General features: G+C 38.3%; 1 long non-coding RNA gene across 1 annotated transcript in view; it reads left to right on the forward strand.

Annotated features, from left to right (window-relative positions):
- The window catches only part of LOC116549304, a 55,787-nt gene that overhangs the window by 28,557 nt on the left and 6,533 nt on the right, over positions 1-20,697 (forward strand). The window contains exon 2 of the long non-coding RNA XR_004267799.1: positions 14,704-14,787. This is a non-coding gene — a long non-coding RNA (uncharacterized LOC116549304). The remainder of the gene's footprint in view (positions 1-14,703; positions 14,788-20,697) is intronic.

Genomic DNA, 20,697 nt, shown 5'->3' on the forward strand with positions numbered 1-20,697 from the left:
CTGTTATTTTTTAATGTTTTAATAATAGCTATTCTGACCGCTATGGGATGGTATCTCATTGTGGTTTTAATTTGCATTTCTCTGATGATTAGTGATGATGAGCATTTTTTCCTATGTTTGGTGGCCTCTTGTATACCTTTTTTTTAATAAATATTTGTTCATGTCCTTTGCTCACTTTTTAATGGCCTATTTGTTTAAGTTTCATATAGATTCTGGATATTAGTCCTTTGATGGATGCATAGTTTGCAAATATTCTCTCATTCTGGAGGTTGTCTGTTTATTCTATTGATTGTTTTTGGTTTGTTTCTTGTTTGCTGTGAAGAAGCTCTTTAGTTTAATTAAGTCTCATTTGTCTATTTGGTTTTGTTGCCTTTGCTGTTCAGGTCTTAGCTGTAAATTCTTTGCCTAGGTCAATGTCCACAAGAGTTTTTCCTAAATTTTCGTATTTTGAGGTCATAAATTTAAATATTTAATTTATCTTAACTTTTGTATATGGTTAGAGGTGGGGTCCAGTTTCATTCCTCTGCATATGAATAGTCAGTTTTCTCGGACCATTTATTGAATAAGATGTCCTTTCTCCACTGTTTATTTTTGTCAACTTTGTCAAAGACCAGATGGTTGTAGGTGTGGCTTTATTTCTGGCTTTTCTATTCTGTTCCATTGATGTGTGTGTCTGGTTTTTGTTTGTTTATTTTTTATGATAACAATGTGCTGTTTTGTTTACCATAGCCTTGTAGTATAGTTTGAACTCAGGCAATGTGATGCTTCCAGATTTGTTTTTTGTTGTTGTTGTTGTTCTTTTTTTTGCTTAAGATTGCTTTGCTTATTTGGGCTCCTTTTTTGGTTCCATATGAATTTTAGAATTGTTTTTTCTAATCCTGTGAAAAATGACATTGGTAATTTGATAGGAATAGCACTGAATTTCTGGATTGCTTTGGGCAGTATGGTCATTTTAATGATATTGATTATTCTTGTTCATGGGCATGGGATATTTTTCCATTTGTTTGCATTATCTGTGATTTCACTCATCAGTGTTACTCAGTTCTCCTTGTAGAGATCTTTCACCTCCTTGGTTTAGTGTATTTGTAAGTATTTTATTTTTTGTGTGGCTATTGTAAATGGGATTAAGTTCTCAATTTGGTTATCAGCTTGAACTGTATAGAAGTGCTACTGATATTTGTATGTTTATTTTGCATCCTGAAGTTTTGCTGAATTCATTTATCAGGTCTAGGAGTCTTTCAGAGAAATTCTTAGGGTTTTCTAGGTATAGAATCATGTCATCAGAAAACAGAGATAATTTGGCTTTCTCTTTTCCTATATGGACGCCTTTTACTTCTTTCTTTTTTCAGAATGCTGTAGCTAGGACTTTTGGTGCTATATTGAATAGGAGTGGTAAGAGTGGGCATCCTTGTTTTGTGCCAGTTCTTGGAATGCTTCAAGCTTTTGCCCATCCAATATGATAGCAGCTATGGGTTTGCAATAAATGGCTCTTATTAATTTGAGATATGTTCCTTCAATGCCTAGTTTGTTGAGGGTTTTTATCATGAAGAGACATTGGATTTTTTTTTATGGAATGTTTGTTCTGTCTATTGAGATGATTATATAATTTTGGGTTTTAATTTCGTTTATGTGTTGAGTCACATTTATTGATTTGCATATGTTGAAACATTCTTGCATCCCAGGAAGAAAAACCTCTTGATTGTGATAAATCATCTTTTTGATGTGCTGCTGGATTTGGTTCGCTAGTCGTTTGTTGAGGATTTTTGTGTCTTTATTACACAATACATGGATATTGTACAGTATCAGGGATATTGGCTTGTAGTTTCCCTTTTGTTTTGTCCCTGCCAGATTTTAGTATCCGGATGATACTAAAATAGAATGAGTTAGAGAGGAATGCCTCTGACTTGATTTTCTGGAATTGTTTCAGTAAGATTACTACCAGTTCTTCTTTGAACATCTGGTAAAATTTGTCTCTGAATCCATTTGGTCCAGGGCTTTTTTTGGTTGGTAGATTTTTTTATTACTGATTCAATTTCACAACTCATTATTGGTCTGTTCGGCATTTCAGTTTCTTCCTGGTTAAATCTTGGGAGGTTGCGTGTTTCCAGGAAATTATTCATTTTCTATAGGTATTCTAGGGTGTGCACAAAGATGTTCCTAGTAGTCTCTAAGGGTCTTTTGTATTTCTGTGGTTGTAATGCCACTTCTGTCACTTTTGATTGTACTTATTTGCACAATCTTGTTTTCTTGGTTAACATGGGGCAATCCATCAATTTTATCTTTTCAAAAAACCAGCTTCTCGTTTTGTTGATCCTTTGTCTGGTTGTTTGGTCTCAATTTCATTTAGTTTTTACAAACCTTTGTAATTGCTTTTCTTCTGTTAGTTTTGTGTTTGGTTTGCTTTTGTTTATTTAGTTCCTTTAGGTGCAATGTTAGGTTGTTAATTTGAGATCTCTCTATCTTTGTGATGTAGGCATTTAGCGCTATACACTTTCCTCTTAATATTGCTTTTGCTATATCTCAGAGATTTTGGTGTGTCTATTTTTATTTGTTATAAAATATTTCTTTATTTCTGCCTTAGTTTTGTTTTTTACCCAAAAGTTATTCAGAAGCAAATTGTTTAGTTTCCACTTTCATCTGTTGTTTTGAGTGTTCTTCTGGGTATTGATTTCTAATTTTACTTCACTGTGGTCTGAGGAGATGCTTGATATGATATGATTTCAGTTTTTTAAATTGTACTGAGATTCTCTATAATACCAAGTGTATGGTCAATTTTAGAGACATTACATAGCACAGATTAGAAAAATTATATTCCTTGTTTGTTGGGTGGAATGTTCTGTAAAAGTCTATTCGTTTCATTTGGTCAAAAGTCCAATTTAAGTCAGAGGTTTTTTTGTTAGTTTTCTGCCTCAGCGATCTAACTAGTGTTGTCAATGGAGTGTTAAAGTCACCCACTGTTATTGGATGGCTGCCCATCTTTCTCTTTATATCTAGTAGAATTTGTTTTATGAACATGAGTGTGCTGATATTCAGTGCATACATAGTTAGGATAATTCAATCCTGTTGATTTGAACCCTTTACCATTATATAATGCCTTTCTTTGTCTTTTCTTACTGTTGTTCGTTTAAAGTCTGTTTTATCTGATATAAAAATAGCAACCTCTGCTCTTTTTTGTTTTCCATTTGTGTGATCCATCTTTCTCCATCCGTTTATTTAGAGTCTATGGGTGTTCTTACACATGAGATAGGTCTCTTGAAGGCAGTGGGAGCTCAGGTCTTGTTTTGTCCAATGTGCCGTTCTATGTCTTTTAAGTGGAGCATTTAAGCCATTTACATTCAAGGTTAATATTGATATGTGATGTTTGTTCCTGTCATACTGTTGCTAAGTGATAAATAGTGTAGTCTCAATTATATAATTGCCTTATATGATCTGTGTACTTATGTGTGCTTTTATGGAAGCAAGTGTCATTCTTTGGTTTCCACGTGTAGAGCTCTTCTGAGTATTTCTTTTAGGACTGATCTGGGAATGACAAATTCCCTTAGCATTTGCTTCTCTGCGAATGACTTTACTTCTTCATTTATGAAGCTTGTTTTGCAGGATATGAAATTCTTGGTGGCATTTTTTAGGAAGGCTAAAAATAGGTCCTTAATCTCTTTTGGCTTGTAATGTTTCTGCTGAGAAGTCTACTATTAGTCTGATGGGATTTCCTTTACAGCTAATTTTGGATCTTTCTCTAGTTGCCTTTAAGATTTTTAACTTTCACACTGTTTGGCTAGTCTGATGACTATACCTCAGGAATGGTCATATTGTGTAGAGTCTTGCAGGTGTTCTCTGAATTTTTTGTATCTGGATGTTGACCTCTCTAACAAGATTAGGGAAATTTTCCTGAATTTTTTTCCAAAGTATGTTTTCCAAGTTGCTTGCTTTTTCTTCTTTTTACTCAGGAATGCCAATGGTAGTAGATTTGGTCACTTTGCATAATCCTATATTTCTCTAAGACTTTGTTTATTTTTTAAAATTCTTTTCTCTTGATTTTTGTCTGACTGGGTTAATTCAAAACATCAGCATTCAAGCTCTGAAATTCTTTCTTCTGCTTTTCCTAGCCTATTATTAAAGATTCCAACTGTGTTTTTGAATCCTTTAGGGAATGTTTCCATTCCAGAAGTTCTGGGCTTTTTTTTTCTTAATATAGCTATCTTGTCTTTTATATCCTGAATCATTTTTCTGGCTCCTTCTTATTGGATTTTAGCTTTCTCTTGGATCTCATTGAGTTTCCTTGCAATTTATATTTTGAATTCCTTTTCTGTCATTTCAAATTTTTCAATTTGATAATGATCCATTGCTAGAGAGATAGTGTAATCCTTTGGCAGAATCAGGGACCCTGGCTTTTAGTACATCCAGAGTTCTTGTGCTGATTCCATCTCATCTGAGTGAGCTGGTGCTTCTTATTATTGAATTTTCTATTGTTTGGATGGGACATTTTTATTTGTAAATTCCTTTTTCTCTTGAGGGCATGAATAAAGTGTATACTGCATATGGTCATTTGGCTCCATTTCTGGGTTTTCAGGGGGCCAAGACTCTATATGGGTTTCTTTGGTTGTGGACAGCTTCTGTGTAGTGGCTTTCTTAGATGTTGCTTGTTGTAGTGAGGCATTGGGTGTATAAGCCAACAAACTATCTTCTGCAGGACTGACTGAGGGTTCTGATGTCTCAGAAAGCTTGTCCCATGCACTAGCACTTAGCCTGTCTGGCAGCAGGCTTTTTATTCGGTGGTGCAGTTCAGGCTGCAATCCAATAGATGGTGCTTAAGTGTAAAATCTGGGTTGCCCTCTGGTGGATTAATGATGAGTGGAAACACCTGCCCTGAAGGATGCTTGGTAGGAAGAGATCGTGTTGGGGTGGACTGAAGTGTCTGGGGAAGGGGTTGGGGTGTGTACCAACTCCTCATCCTGAGTTGGCAGAAATGTGATCCACTTCCCTATCACATCCCTGTCATGGGGCCCATGACCCTTATTTTATAAAGACTTTGACCTTTGGCTCCTCACCACAGTGTGGCTGCAGGTCCTAGATACACTCCTCTGAGAGCTACCCCAAAATTGGCTCAGAGCAGACTCTCTTCCCCCAGTCCAGAGCAGGCAACTCTATGGCCCATCCCTCCTCCATTGCTGGATGCTACTGCTCTGTAGAGGGGCTAGGGACAGGGATCTGGGCTTTGTACAAGCTCAAACAGCATGGACTCACTTTCAGCGAGGATGAAGCCACCACAAAAAGTATGGAAAACACTTTCTCCAAGTGCATGCGCTCTGACCACTGGTGGGAAGTTGCATCATCAACATTTTATGGAGGAGGGCAGAGATGATACTCCTCCACATCTGATCCTAGAAGCCAGTGCTGCTCTCTTGGTGTTGTGCTGTCATTTCCTTTGTCTTGAGGGGGCTTTTGTAGGGCTTCTCCCACCATGAGAGGTCCACACTGAGGGCTAGACCCACAGGGGTCGCACAGCTCTCTGGGGACCCACGGGTCCTCTGTGCTTGCCAAAGTGAAAGCAGATTCTGGGGTATGTTTGCAGGGGATTTGGTGGGGCGGTGACTCAAGGGTAGAGAATCCCCTGGTTGGACAGTAGCTCACCACAGGTACACAACGAGTATAGCACCCACCACTTCAGTTTAGGTCTAAGAGGAGTACAGACATGGCTGTGAAAGCTGGTTACCCACCTCTCTGTCCTTGAGAAGTTCCCAGATTGCCACCAATAGCATCACCCTGAGTCATGATGTCAAAGGGGCTCTCCAACAGTTTGGCAGTCAGCAGATCATCAGACGTGTGAGATGAGCAGATAGGCACTCCCACCTACCCTTTCCATGGACTCTGAGTTTCCTAGGTTGATCTTTACCAGACTCTTGCTACTTTCCTTTTTCATACCTTAGCTTCTTCCCATAGGCACTCCAACAGATCCTGGTTCTCTTCTCTCAGCTTTCCATGCAGAACTTGTCTATTCACCAGTAACTTTGATCTTTCTGTGGAGAACTGGCGTCTGATATCTTTAGTTCAGCCATCTGCTTTTATCACCAGATCCTCCCATTTACCTTCTTGGCATTCTCTTTTCATTCACCAACATGGTCTTTAACCCCCATGGGCCATCTGGATACTGATTTGCATCAGGAGTTGAGGAGGCTTCAGGAAATGAAGAAGGGAAGAAGAGGGTGACAGGAAGCAGGAGAAGGCAAGGCAGAAGAAAGAGACAAGGGAAGACCTCAGTACTCAGTACTACATTCTTATTTCCTATATTGTGATCTCCAAGTGTCTTCACTGATGTGTCGAGGTTTGGGAAAACTAAACTTGCTATTCTTGCTATTATGTCTATGCCTAGAGATAATAGGGTCAAGAAGGGCAGGGAAGTGGTTGCAGCCTAGAAAGCAGGTAAAATCCAGTAAGAAGCAACAAATAGAAAAGCCCAGAATATCAGTCCATAGCAGCATGATATGGAATGACTGACTACCTAATATCCATTTTCTACCTCATCTGGGTCTTGGGGAATGGAGGACAAGGATCACTGATTAATATGGGCCAATTATGATAATCCTATTCTCCTTGCTGGAGGTTGTCAGTGGAAAGACCTAAGCTCATTTACGCCAGTGAGAGATGAGGAGAGTTTTGCTGTAGTCTCCTGGGAAAGAAATATCTTAACGCTTAAGAGAAAGTTACAGGAAGTCAAGTTCTTTCTTGTCAGACTTGAAAATAAAAGGCTGAATTCCCAAATGCTACTGACTGCCATCCTATGACCACAAGAGAAATTTAGGATGAAATTTATCTAGTGGATGTAGTTGCAGAAAGACAAAGAGAACCCAAGTCCATCTCATCAAACCACCACGTCTGAGGCATGCCTTACCTCTATAGGGCCTTCATGTGAGTTAAGAATTTCTTTAATAGTTAAGCCTAACTTGGGTCAAGTTTATGCTAGTTGAAGCTGAAAACATTGTAACTGATACAGACTGATAAAGAATAATCAGACAAATTTATGGAAAAATTAGACGTTCAGGCTGGAGTTCAAAAATATTACAGGAAGGAAATACAATAACAAAAAATGAATTGCCTACGGATATTCAGCATATGCAAGAAACTGTAGTTGTTGGATGCTGAAGGGTAAAATGACCCTGGAGGTATTCGAGACATTCAGAATACTCAATCATGTACAAATTTCTACATAACCAACAGGCAGGGAGTTATATAAATTTGAGGTCATTCTAATAGTCATATTGAAAAAAAAATGAATCCTTACAAAAGTAAAAATTAATCCTTAAAATTAGAAACATTAATAAATATGTCATGCTAATGATTAAGATCTTTTTCAGTTGAATGAAATATAAGAATAAAAAAGAAATAACGTTTTACCTTCGTTCTTAATCATTACTCCTCTTTTCTGAAGAGTCTAAAGAACTTCACAAATAAGATAAGCATTAATAACTGGGGGCTGAATAGAATTCCTTTTAAAAAACACACGCAGTGTTCAAGCAAAGATTTTCTTAGATTAGTCTGAAATACCCTGAAGAAAAGCTTATTCACGACTCTCTGAAGTGATTTTCAGAGTTGTGTAGATTTTAGGCTTGTTTTGCTTTAAGCAAACCCTTTTGAAGTCTGGTATCATATATATGGCATAACATCCTTAGGCTCACCCAAATTGAAATTAAAGAAGAAAAATAGTTATCCTAATAAGTGAGCAATCTCCTTTTAAAAATATGAAACTATGATTTAAAAATTAATAATGTATTCTTGCTTACCAGCTCTTCAAACTCTTCAAATTCGTAGTCCCTACTGTCACACCGAAAGAAATGTCTTGGGAGGGGTATCTCTGTTCTTTACAGAGGACAGGCAATCATTTAAATCAAGGCAATCCAAGAGGTTGTCTGCCCTCTTCTGGTCAGCCTTGAAGCCTGCTCTGCTCCCACTGCTAAGATGCTGTGTGCATAAAGCCCGTGTGTCTTTCCTTACCCATATAGCATAAGACTTCCACAATATCAAAAGTCAGTCCCTATCTAGAAAAGTTTAGAGACTTATGAGACAAACTATGAAGTCTTTGGCAGTGTGGAGCACTAAAAACAAGTTTTCAGCATAAAGTGGTGTGGAGTGCCCCTAAACCTGGTGACACAACCAACTCACTTCTGGCAATAAAATGAAGTCAGTCCTCATTGAATTCATCATATGTCAACATCAAATATTAACCCTACATCCTTCAGGACTAGCTTTTAAAACTGTTTATGGAAACTGTGGAAGTATCACTGGGGCTATTCTTAGGACTATAAAATAACTAAAGAAAGCAATTTCCTACTTAAGGATGTTGTCACCTACCTCAGAAAAACATGGCCACAGAAAGGTGGTAATCTGTGGAAGGGAGTAATTTTTTAGATAATATTATTTCAATCTTCATCTAAAGGAAAGGGGCAATGTAGCCAGAAGACACCTGTTTTCTAATTACTAGAGTGAGGTGACCAGAATGTTGTAATATATTGTGGATCAAGGTTACTTGTGAGCTTTCCATCAATCGCCTCAGTCAAAGACGGCAAACACACAGCAAGCTCAGCTCATACTTGGGCAGGTGTAAGACACTGTCATTCAATCATGGCATTCCTTTTCACTGGCCTCAAAAGTCATTTTAAAATACTTTGCAACCCAGCACCTCAAGCAAATGGAGTTGGTTCGTAACATAAAACCAAAATGCTTCTCTAGGATAGATGCAAATGTCAAGCTCCCTTTAACCGAACTGTGAACTCTTGAAACATAATTTTAAACACTAATTGAGGATAAGGACTTTGATTCAAGGAGAAAACAGTAACCTAGATTAATCTTTGGATAGAAACAGCTTCCATTGTAACTCAATAAACTGACATTGTGAATTACATACACAACAATCATTTCTGAGTTTGACACTTAAGAGCTGTTCCTGAGAACTAAATCACCTAAGGCCCTGATGAAAGTCAAGTTGAAGTTGTGAAAATCTAGGATCTGCATCCTGGGTCACTGGCTCTGCCAACTTACTGCTAACCTGTGAGAGTCTTCCTTGGGGGCCAGCTCTTCATCTCGTCTCAGTGAGTGCAGCAAAAATTGACTTCTTATTCATTCATAATTTAGTAAATTCACAGTTTCAAAAATAGATTATTAGATTAGTTTAATAATAAAGGTCACATAACTGACCTGCTAAATTTTTAATTCCTTTTTAATTTCTATTTTCTTTTTCTGAGCTAGATTATTTTTTATCTGAACACTTAGACATAATATATAAAGACACATTAAGTACCGACAGATCTGCCCACATACAGTGGCTCTAATGAAATTGGGAAATTATTAAATCCACACTTATATCACTGACTATGGAGAACCATAGTTAATCAAGTAATTCCGAAATTGTGGAATTATTAAATATACACTTATATCACTAAAGGAAAACCACAGTTAATTAATTCTGAGAAATTAGGTTAAAAATGACAAAAACACATGATTATTAGCAAATAACATTATATATCAACAAATTGCTTCAGATGATGCTGGTATGTTCAGATGTGGAGAAATAAATATACTCTAACCATCTGAGATGATGGCAAAGAATTAATGAATAACTTCACATGATATTAAGAATCCAGCACCAATATACCACTCACAAAGCAGCAAGGCTTTTTAGCTGACGGATGGCTAATTTGCTATTCTCTATCAAACTACAGAGCCAGCCATGAGCCTGAGTTGTAAGGCTCAGCTACCATCTTTAAAAGGTCAATTGTAGGCCAGGTGTGGTGGCTCACACCTGTAAACCTAGCACTTTGAGAGGCCGAGGCAGTTGGATCACCTGAGGTCAGGAGTTCGAGACCAGCCTGGCCAACATGGCAAAAACCTGTCTCTACTAAAAATACAAAAAAAAAAATTAGATGTGGTGGCAGTCACCTGTAATCCCAGCTACTTGAGAGGCTGAGGCAGGAGAGTCGCTTGAACCCAGGAGGAGGAGGTTGCAATGCCCAAGATCGTGCCACTGCACTCCAGCCTGAGTGACAGGGCAAGACTTCATCTCAGAAAAAGGCCAATTGTCATCATCATTTATGGCATGCACATTTCGTGAACCAAACATCAGAATGAAAGGTCTGACAAATAGAGTATGTGAATGGGAATAATAATTATGGCAGAATACTGGAATTGTGACTGTTCCAGTAAATCCAGGACAATTGATTACTGTCCTTGTACTCAAACCCAGGGGAAAGGGAAAACCATAGGACTAACAGAAAAATTTGTTTTTCATGTAAAATTTTATATTGTTATATTTTCAGATTTAATAACAGTAATAATGGCATATATTTAATAGTAGCCATAATTTACTGCATATTTACTCTATACTATCCTATTCTGAACACACTGCATGGGTGTTCTGTTTTTAATTTCACAACAACTCTGTAAGGTGGTTTAACAGATGAGAAAACGGAATCACAGAAAGAATGCAATATTTGCTCAAAGACTCTTAGCTCCCAAAGGTAGAGATAGAATTAAATTCAGGTAACCTAAATCAAGATCCGAAGTATTCATCATAATGCTGTATTGTGGGGCTTAGTTTTACATGTCAACTAGGCTAGGCAATTGTATCCCAGTTGTTTGGTCAAACTCTAGTCTAGATGTTTCTGTGAAGGCGCTTTTCATATACAGTTACCATTTAAACAGTAGACTTTGAGTAAAGCAGATTACCTTCATCATATGGGTCACGCTCATCTAATAAATCAAAGGCATTAAGAGCAAAGACTGAGGTTTCCTAAAGAAGAAGTAATTCTAACTCAAGAGTGTAACATAGAAATCCTGACTCAATTTCCAGCCAGCAAGTATGGGACTCAATACTGCAATACCAACTCTTGCTTGAATTTTCAACCTGCTCACCTGTTTACAGATTTCAGACTTGCCAGCCCCATAATCACATGAACCACTTCCTTAAAATAAATTCCCTCTTAAAATAAATACACACACACACACACACACATCATATTGGTTTTGCTTCGATGAAGAACCCTAATACATGTATATTTGTAGCTCTGAAGTTTCTATTATATAACATTATATTACATAACCTTTATCATAATCCTATGCCCTAGGTAAAACAAGCGTTATTAACATTTTACAGATAAATGAAATGAAGGCAGACTATCGAAATCATAGCTCTAGTATGTGATAAAGCCTGAACTAAAACATAGGTCCAAGATTACAGGATCTGCCAGCACATGTGTTAGTTTGGCTACAGCAAATGTGTTATATATTTCTATAAGGATATGAGTTTCCCATCACCTATCTAGGTCTTCTGACTACATGGTTTAAAAAGCTTTTCTTGGGCTAGGAACGGGTGGCTCACACCTGTAATCCCAGCACTTTGGGAGGCCGAGGCAGGCAGATGGCTTGAGGTCAGGAGTTCGAGACCAGCCTGACCAACACGGTGAAATCCCATCTCTACAAAATACAAAAATTAACTGGGCGTAGTGGCAGGAGCCTGTAATCCCAGCTATTCAGGAGGCTGAGGCAGGAGAATTGCTTGAATCTGGGAGGCAGAGGTTGCAGTGGGCCAAGATCATGCCACTGCACTCTAGCCTGGGCAGCAGAATGAGACTCCCTCTCAAAAAAATAAATAAATACATAAAAAATAAGGACATTTTATGAAAAGAAAAATGTCTCCTCTAATATTTTTAATTCATTTCAGACCTCAAAAATCAAATTAATTCTTATCCCAAAACAAAGTATTTTCTCTACCCAACCTTGTCCTTTCAATGATTTCCTCTCCTCCAAAAACAAAAATATTTTCTTTACATTTTACTACCTCTCAAATAAATAAGTGCCACTTATAAAGAATCATAGGAAGAAGAGAACGCTGAATTCGAAATTGTGGAAAAATTCTGCCTTCTAAACATTTTCGGAGCTAACACAATATGCAAATCGGCAAAGATGTAGAAAATAGTGTCAAGAAAACCAACATTTTCCTTTGTTTTTTTTAAATATCTATGGAGTTCCTGTTGCACAGTGTGTACACTTGTCTTTTGAATGGTGGCAAAACAAGTGTGTTCTTATTGAGTCACAGAGCAGTGGGTCTATGCTAAAAGCCTACAGCTTCTAGCATTTAAAGTAGCCTCAACAGCAACATCCTTCTCCTTAAGCTAATTTACCATGTCACCTGTGCACCACCACGGATTGTATTATTTATTAGATGTGTAGTTTTACAAGGCAATCAATAATAAGGTCCCAGACAAGTGTTACCACGACTAACACTACGTAGGTCTAATCCATGGAATAAGAGATTATAGTAGAGTGCATAGAAGTTAACTGAAGAGTGGCATTTGACAGCAGACAGTAAAGATCAATACTGTGTAAATACTTTAAAAGATATCATCTTAAATAAAGTGAAATAGCTGTGTAGTGAGCATTTATTAGAGACTACACCCCTCATAAGACTGCAACCACCAATCATTAGCTCTTCTCAGCAATCTCAATCTATTTCACTTGGCAACTACTCTCCCACTCACCTAAGTATATTTTGCAAACCTATCACTATCTTTAAACCATTGATTTCCTCCTCTCATCCCAGTTTCACAGAGAAAATAGAAGCCATAGATTTGGAGTTACCTAAACATCCACATCAGTACCCATCCTTGTTTCTCCTTTTACCTTGAAAGAACTGACCCTCCTCCTACCCAAAGCCAAACTTTTACCTACCTCTTTGGCTTCCATCTTGTGATGGTTACTTTGATGTATTTACCTCGGCTAGGCTATGGTACCCAGTTTTTTGATCAAACACAAGTCTCGCTGTTGCTGTGAAGCTATTTTTTTCAGATGTGATTAACATTTAAATCAGTAGACTTTGAGTAAACAAATTACTCTCCATAATGTAGGTGGACTTCATTCAATAAGTTGAAGGCTTTAAGGGAAAAGACTGAGATACCCAGAAGAGGAAGAAATTCTGCCTTCAAACTCAAGACTGCAACACTGACTGCTGCCAGAAGTTCCAGCCTGCCGGCATCCTGCCCTACAAATTTCAGACTTGCCAGCCCCCACAATATGGCAAGCCAACTCCTTAAAATCAATCTCCTTTCTTCATCTGCTTTTCTCTATATAGATATATCTGGTTCTATTTATCTGGAGTACTCTGACTAGTACACATCCTCTTCTACTTTCTTGGGAACCTCACACAAGAGCTTCCTAGTATTTTTCACAAAACGGTCTACTTAAAAACAAATTTGCATAACACACTGGCTGCTCATAGCTGGAAGCTCCTGCCACCTGTAGCAGAGGACAGCAAGACTTCAGCACACCTGTAACTCGTAGCTGCAGAATCCCTCTAGAGGATCCCTTCATAACCCTTTGCTTACTTCTCTCCCTGTGTTTTACCTCTCATTGGATTTTAAACAAGTCCAAGGCAAACAGGTTAAAAAATAACATAAAATAGGATATAGATTTTTACATCTTCCTCAAATTAACACCTTATTTATTTTTCCTGTTTTGGACTTTTTATAGTCATTTATTCTGCTTTTCCCCTTTCTGTGCCTCCCATTCAAGTATTTGTTGAATGAATAAAGAAATGAATGAATAATTGTCACTAAATGCAAGAATGCTAGGCACTATCGGGACTATCAAGACACATGAAAATTACTCCTTAAACAAACAAATAAGGCATATATTGGTACAAATAAGCATATGTATAAAACGTCATGTGATTGCCATAGGCAATGAGGTAGAAGGATGGCACATCAAAGGATGAGAATTGCTTGGAAAATTTCTATAAGGAGACTAAACTTAAGTAAAGATCATTACAGCAAAGTACATACCGTATAAGCTCATTTAGAAAACAGAAGAAAACAATTGGAGCCAAGCAAAAAAATATGTAAGAAGTATGGCATCCAAAAGTAATTCTGGAGGTTGGCAAAAGATTAGGGGAAGGAGAGATTTTGAACAGAGAACAAGGCTGGGCGCAGTGGTTCATACCTGTAATGCCAGCACTTTGGGAGGCCAAAGTGGGCAAGTCCTTTGAGGTCAAGAGTTTGAGACCAGCCTGAGCAACATGGTGAAACCTTGTCTGTACAAAAATTAGCCAGGTGTGGTTGTGTGCACCTGTAATCATGGCTACACAGGAGGCTGAGGTAGGAGAATCACTTGAACCAGAAGGGTGGAGGTTGCAATGAGCGGAGATCTCGCCACTGCACTCCAGCCTGGGTGACAAAGTGAGACTCCATCTCAAAATAAATAAATAAATAGAGAATGAGTTTCTCTAGGGATAAATCTAATTTTGGAGAAGGTAATGAAGGAGAAAATTTAAAGAAAATGCGGAAGCATCAGGGAAAATAGAAAAAATATACGGATATCTATATCTATGTAATTTTCAATAAGTAAGCCAAGGGCACACACACAGAGAACAGTTTCCACGAAGAAAAGAAAATGTGAAGCAAAAACTAGATTATCATATGTTAAGCGCACATGAAGGAGTGGAGGCAATAAATACCAGATTTTTTTTCAAAAAAAAGGAACTGTGAAGTAACCTTGACATCTATTTGACGCTTCAGCATTCTCCCCGCCATGTTTCCAATCTCTCATTAAGGCTCACTGTTCCTCTCGGAAACGCCGACCATCCTGATCTTCCCTTTCCCCTTGCTACACTACCTCTCTCCTACTTTACTGGGTCTCCTTGACACTCGATTTTCCTCCCTTCAGACCATCCTGTGTTGGGTCAATGACGCCTGTGAGATAAGGGCAGCTGGTGCCAGAGGAGGGACAGCGTAGCAGGAAACAAAGCAGGTAAGAGTCTGGCTTCCGATACTAAACAACCTTAGTTTCAATCTTATCACTATCTGATCTTAAGCAAATTGTTTGAGTTCATAAACCTGTTTCTTCGTCTATAAAGCGTGGGCAATACCTTCCTTACTGATTTGTTAGGAGGTTCAAATGAAATCAAATAATGCTAAATAGACAGATATATGTACCCAAGGTACATAATCATTTTTATTATGACATCAAACTAGTGTTTCTTAACCTTTATTATCTCATATCTATGATCAAAAGTCTTCAAGGCCCTACCATCTCTTACCTCTTTCAATGTCAATTTCTCTCTCCTAAACTATGAGCTCTTGGGCTGGGACTTGTCTCAGTTATCTTTGCAACCCCAATTAAACACTTGGTACCATTTATTCAACACACATTTCCTTAACTGGGAAAAAGATGGACTTGTTAAATTGTCCCTAAGGCAAAATAAGATGCTATTGACTTCAAGCAACAGAAAATACAACTAGCAATGACGTTACAAAATAAATCCTTATCGTGTATAACAGAATTATAGACATAGTAAGTTTCTGGATTATAGTGAGTTTCTGGATCAGTTGACTCTACAATGTCAGGTTCTTTCTCTCCTAATTCTCCGCCCTTAGCATATTGGTTTTTAATCCTCAAACGTGCTCCCTCATACTTCCAACTGGCTGATGTGGCTTTGGGCATCAAGACCTCACATGAACATATTTAAACAGGAATCAATGAAGACAAGCAACATGAGCGCTCTCGTTATTGCCCTCTCTCTCTCCTTACTTTGCTAGTGAGGCTGCTTTTCTGGACTTTCTCTGCTTGATTCTCCTTCTCTCAATTTGATCTGTAATTGTTGGGAGCCCCAGCGTTCTAAATTGGGTTTTCTTGACTACTAACTCTCCTTATGACTATGAATACTCACGCTTTCAAAAACTGGATTTGGATAACTGCCAAATGTGTCTTTCAGCCACATCTCTTCAAGCTCCATGTTTATATATCCAATTCATATCTTCACTTGGTGTCTATGTAACATTTTGCAACTTTTTTGTCATTCAGTTTTATGGAATGATAATGCTGGAATGATCAGATAGAATTACCAATCTTATCCATGAGATCTAGTCCATTTTTAACTACTGAATACTAACAAAATGTATAAATAAGTTTCAGTTTAGCTATGTCCTTGACTTGGGATAGTTTAGAAATTGTCTTTTTTTTTTTATCTTTGTTGGTTTAAAGTCTTTTTTATCAGGGACTAGGTAAGCAACCCCTGCTTTTTTTTTTTTTTTCCATTTGCTTGCTAAATATTCCTCCATCTCTTTATCTTGAGCCTATATTAGTCTTTGCACATGAGATGGGTCTCCTGAATACAGCACAATGATGGCTCCTGACTCTATCCAATTTGCCAGTCTGTGTCTTTTAATTGGGGCCTTTGGCCGATTTATGTTTAAGGTTAATATTGTTACATGTGAATTTGATCTTGTCGTTATGCCAGTTGGCTATTTTGCCTATTCGTTGATGCAGTTTCTTCACAGTGTCAAAGGCCTTTAAATTTTGGTATGTTTTTGCAGTGGCTAGTTCGGTTTTTCCTTTCCATATTTAATGCTTCCTTCAGGAGCTCCTGTAAGGCAGGCCTAATGGTGGCAAAAATCCCTCAGCATTTGCTTGTCTGTAAAGGATTTTATTTCTCCTTTGCTTATGCAGCTTAGTTTGGCTGGATATGAAATTCTGGGTTGAAAATTCTTTAAAAATGTTGAATATTGGCTCCTACTCTCTTCTGGTTTGTAGGGTTTCTGCAGAGAGATCCACTGTTAATCTGATGGGCTTCCCTTTATGGGTAACCTGACCTTTCTCTCTGGTTGCCCTTAACATTTTTTCCTTCATTTCACCCTTGGTGAATCTGATGACTATGTGCCTTGGGGTTGCTCTTCTTAAAGAGTATCTTTATGGTGTTCTCTGTGTTTCCTGAGTCTGAATGTTAGCCTGTCTTGCTAGGTTGGGGAAGTTTTCATGGATAATATCCTGAAGTGTGTTTTCCAACGTGGTTTCATTCTCTCCATTATTTTCAAGTACGCTAATCAAACAGACGTCTGGTCTTTTTACGTAATCCCATATTTCTTGGAGGCTTTGTTTGTTTCTTTTCATTCCCTTTTCTCTAATCTTGTCTTCATGCTTTATTTCATTAAGCTGATATCCTTTCTTCTGCTTGATTGATTCAGCTACTGATACTTGTGTATGCTTCATGAAGTTCTAGTGCTGTGTTTTTCAGCTCCATCAGGTCATTTATATTCTTATCTAAACCAGTTATTCTAGTTAGCAATTCCTCTAACCTTTTTTCAAGGTTATTAGCTTCCTTGCACTGCATTAGAACATGCCCCTTTAGCTTGAAGGAGTTTGTATTGCCCACCTTCTGAAGCCTACTTCTGTCAATTCGTCAAACTCTTTCTCCGTCCAGTTTTGTTCCCTTGCTGGCAAGAAGTTGTGATCCTTTGGAGAAGAACGGGCTTTCTGATTTTTGGAATTTTTAGACTTTTTGCACTATTTTTTTCTCATCTTCATGGATTTCTCTACCTTTGGTCTTTGATGTTAGGGAGCTTCAGATGGAGTTTCTGTGTGGACATCCTTTTGGTTGATGTTGATGGTATTCCTGTCTGTTTGTATTTTCCCTTCTGACAGTCAGGACCCTCTGCTGCAGGTCTGCTGGAGTTTGCTGGAGGTCCACTCCAGATCCTGTTTGCCTGGGTATCACCAGTGGAGGCTGCATAACAGCAAACATTGTTGCCTGTTCCTTCCTCTGGAAGCTTCATCCCAGAGGGGCACCTGCCAAATATCAGCCAGAGCTCTCCTGTATGAGGTGTCTGTCAACTCCTGTTGGAAGGTTTCTCCCAGTCAGGAGGCATGGGGGTCAGGGATCCACTTGAGGAGGCAGTCTGTCCCTTAGCAGAGCTCTAGCGCTGTGCTGGGAGATCCACTTCTCTCTTCAGAGCTGGCAGGCAGGAACGTTTAAGTCTGCTGAAGCTGCACCCACAGCCGTCCCTTACCCAAGGTGCTCTGTCCCAGGGAGATGGGAGTTTGATCTATACATCCCTGACTGGGGCTGCTGCCTTTTTTTTAGAGATGCCCTTCCCAGAGAGAAGGAATGTTGACAGGCAGTCTTGTTACAGTGGCTTTGCCAAGCTGCAGTGGGCTCCGCCCAGTTCGAACTTCCTGGGGGCTTCTGTTTCTGTTTTTAAGTGATTATGTTGAAATTGTTAACATATATACTTGATTAAACAGGAACTAAAATTAATCAATAATGCTAATGTTCTTCTAACAAAAATGACTCATTTTTCTTATTAAGTGTTATAGATGTTTGGAATATTATTACATCTTGATATATTATTATCAAAATTAATAACTATGTTCTGTGTAAGAAATGCTTCTTAGGCTGGGCATGGTGGCTTACACCTGTAATTCCAGGACTTTGAGAGGCTGAGGCGGGCAGATCCCTTGAAGTTAGGAGTTTGAGACCAGCCTGGCCAACATGGTAAAACCCAGCCTCTACTAAAACGACAAGAATTAGTCTGGTGTGATAGCACACGAATGTTATCCCAGCTACTTGGAAGGCTGAGGAAGGAGAATCACTTGAACCTGGGAGGCAGAGGTTGTGGTGAGCCAAGATAGCACCAGTGCCCTCCAGGCTGCATGACAGGACAAGACCCTGTCTCAAAAAAAAAACAGCTTCTTTATATTGACCCACATGTTTCCTAATTTCTTTGCTTACCATTACTACTTGAAGCCTATTCTTCCTTCTGGCTTTTTCCTTACTTATATCATTTAAAAGTCTTTAATCATCATAGATCTGAAAGTGGTAAATAGTTTTGTCAAAAAATTATTGTTAACTCTCCTTCCCAAATGACAGTTTGGATAATTTATTCTAGATTAGCAGTTATTTTCCCTTAGTAATTTGAAGAAATACAATAAAATATACCATTTTTTTATTTAGCCTTTATTCTTGCTATTAAAAGCATATACCAGCATAATTTTTGTTTCTTTTTAGGTAATCTGTCTTTTCTCTCTGATTGCCTTGTAGATCCTCTTTTTGTCTTTGGTGTTTGATGTCTTCACTATAAGGTTCTATATGTGATTTATTTTTATTTGGCCTGCTTATAATTCATAATGTGGCCTTAATCTAAAGATTCATACCTTTCATACATTCTGGAAAACTCTCAGCCACTACCTTAACATATACTTCTCCCTTTTCTCTCAAACACCACCTTCTACAACTTCTACCAGACTGATACTCTCATTCTAACCTTCATATCTGCTAATTTCTCCTACCTGTTTTCTAATTCTTTATCTCTCAGTGTTATATTCTGAGTAATAGTCTTCATTCCAACTCTCTGTTTGCAAATCCTTTAGTTGTATCTTACCTTCAATTTAGTCTACTGGCTTTTTATTTCTAGAAATTATATTTCATTCTTTTTCAAATGTGCCATTTTTGTAGCGTCTTTTTTTCTTAGGATTTAAATTCCACATTTTATTTTTTATTCATTTTGGACAAACCAATTTTATAGGCTAGACCAGTGCTCTAGGAGCGGAAATCCTTAGGGTTCCAATCATTCCCATTGCTGTGTCTGTTGACTTATAAATTGTTGATGAATAGCATGTGTCAAGGGCGTGCCTCCCTGAAGGTTTTATATTTGCTTCTTTTACGTGCTCCAAGAGAACCACCACGCTGGGTCCAATTTTTATAAAAATCTCTTTCTTTCAAGGTTTCCAGACTTTGTGACAAGTTATTATTTTGCATCTTGAACCTGCATGAAACACAAGTTTGGAATTTGAATTCTCAGAAAATTCTCTTTTGTTTCAGCTGGTACCTTTAACATCCTTGTCTTTTCTGTATCCGTGGGTAGATTTTTTTTTTAGGACACTCTTTCTCTGAGGATTTCCCTGAAGTTCAGTAGTTTTGAAAGTCCCATATTTATTCAGCAGTCTCCATTTCAATCCCCCTCTTCTTCTGAATACAGGCTTCAGTTTCTGTCTCCTGAGGATTTTTAACACTGAGCCTCTGTACTATTGAGACCAAGACTACTTCAGGGCAATCACAGCAGCTCGTGATCCCAAACACTTCAATTTGACACCAGGGGAGGCTCTATTCTTCCTTGTATGCTCAATTGTGCATTTATAGTTGCCTTTGTGTATAATATATTTAACATATACTTCATAGGTATTGGTAGTAGAATTTTCTGCTTCTCATTATCTTCTGTTTGTTATCTTTTTAAGACTACCATCTCTTTAGATCTAGAACATGAGGCCATTTCCCTAGTTAAACAAGCCAATTTAATGCAAAGAATAAGTCCAAACCTTTCTCTCTCTCTCTCTCTCTCTCTCTCTCTCTCTCTCTCTCTCTATCATTCTCTCTCTTCTCCACCCCACTCCACCCTATGTGTGCATGTGTTGGAGGGGATGTGTGTGTGTGTGTGTGTGGCTTGGGTGAATATGTTAAGTATGTAAAGCGAGGCCTCAGCCAGGGAAGAATTTCCTGAGGAGCTCTGTCATGTCCTGAAGGAAAAAGAATTTACTATAGATGCAGTGGATGCCTATTGTAGAGAGTATGGCATGTGCAAATGCTGAAAGGTTTAAGAGAACCTGGATTGTTTGAAGATCTGTGAGTTGGTCCATTCCACTGTAGAATAAGCTTAACATGGGGAAATAGCCAAAGTCAAGGACTGAATAATGGAAATCTCTTTTCTTTTCTTTTTTCTTTTCTTTTCTTCCCTCCCTCCCTTCCTTCCTTTCTTCATTCCTCTATCTATTTATTTATTTGATATGGAGTCTCACTCTGTTGCCCTGGCTGGAGGACAGTGAAGTAGTCGTGGCTCACTGCAACCTCCGCCTCCTGGCTTCAAGCAATTCTCCTGCCTCAGCCTGCGG

This window comes from Sapajus apella, unplaced genomic scaffold (genome assembly GCF_009761245.1).
Source record: "Sapajus apella isolate SASKATOON/1434 unplaced genomic scaffold, GSC_monkey_1.0 scaffold6, whole genome shotgun sequence".
Lineage (NCBI taxonomy): Eukaryota > Metazoa > Chordata > Mammalia > Primates > Cebidae > Sapajus > Sapajus apella.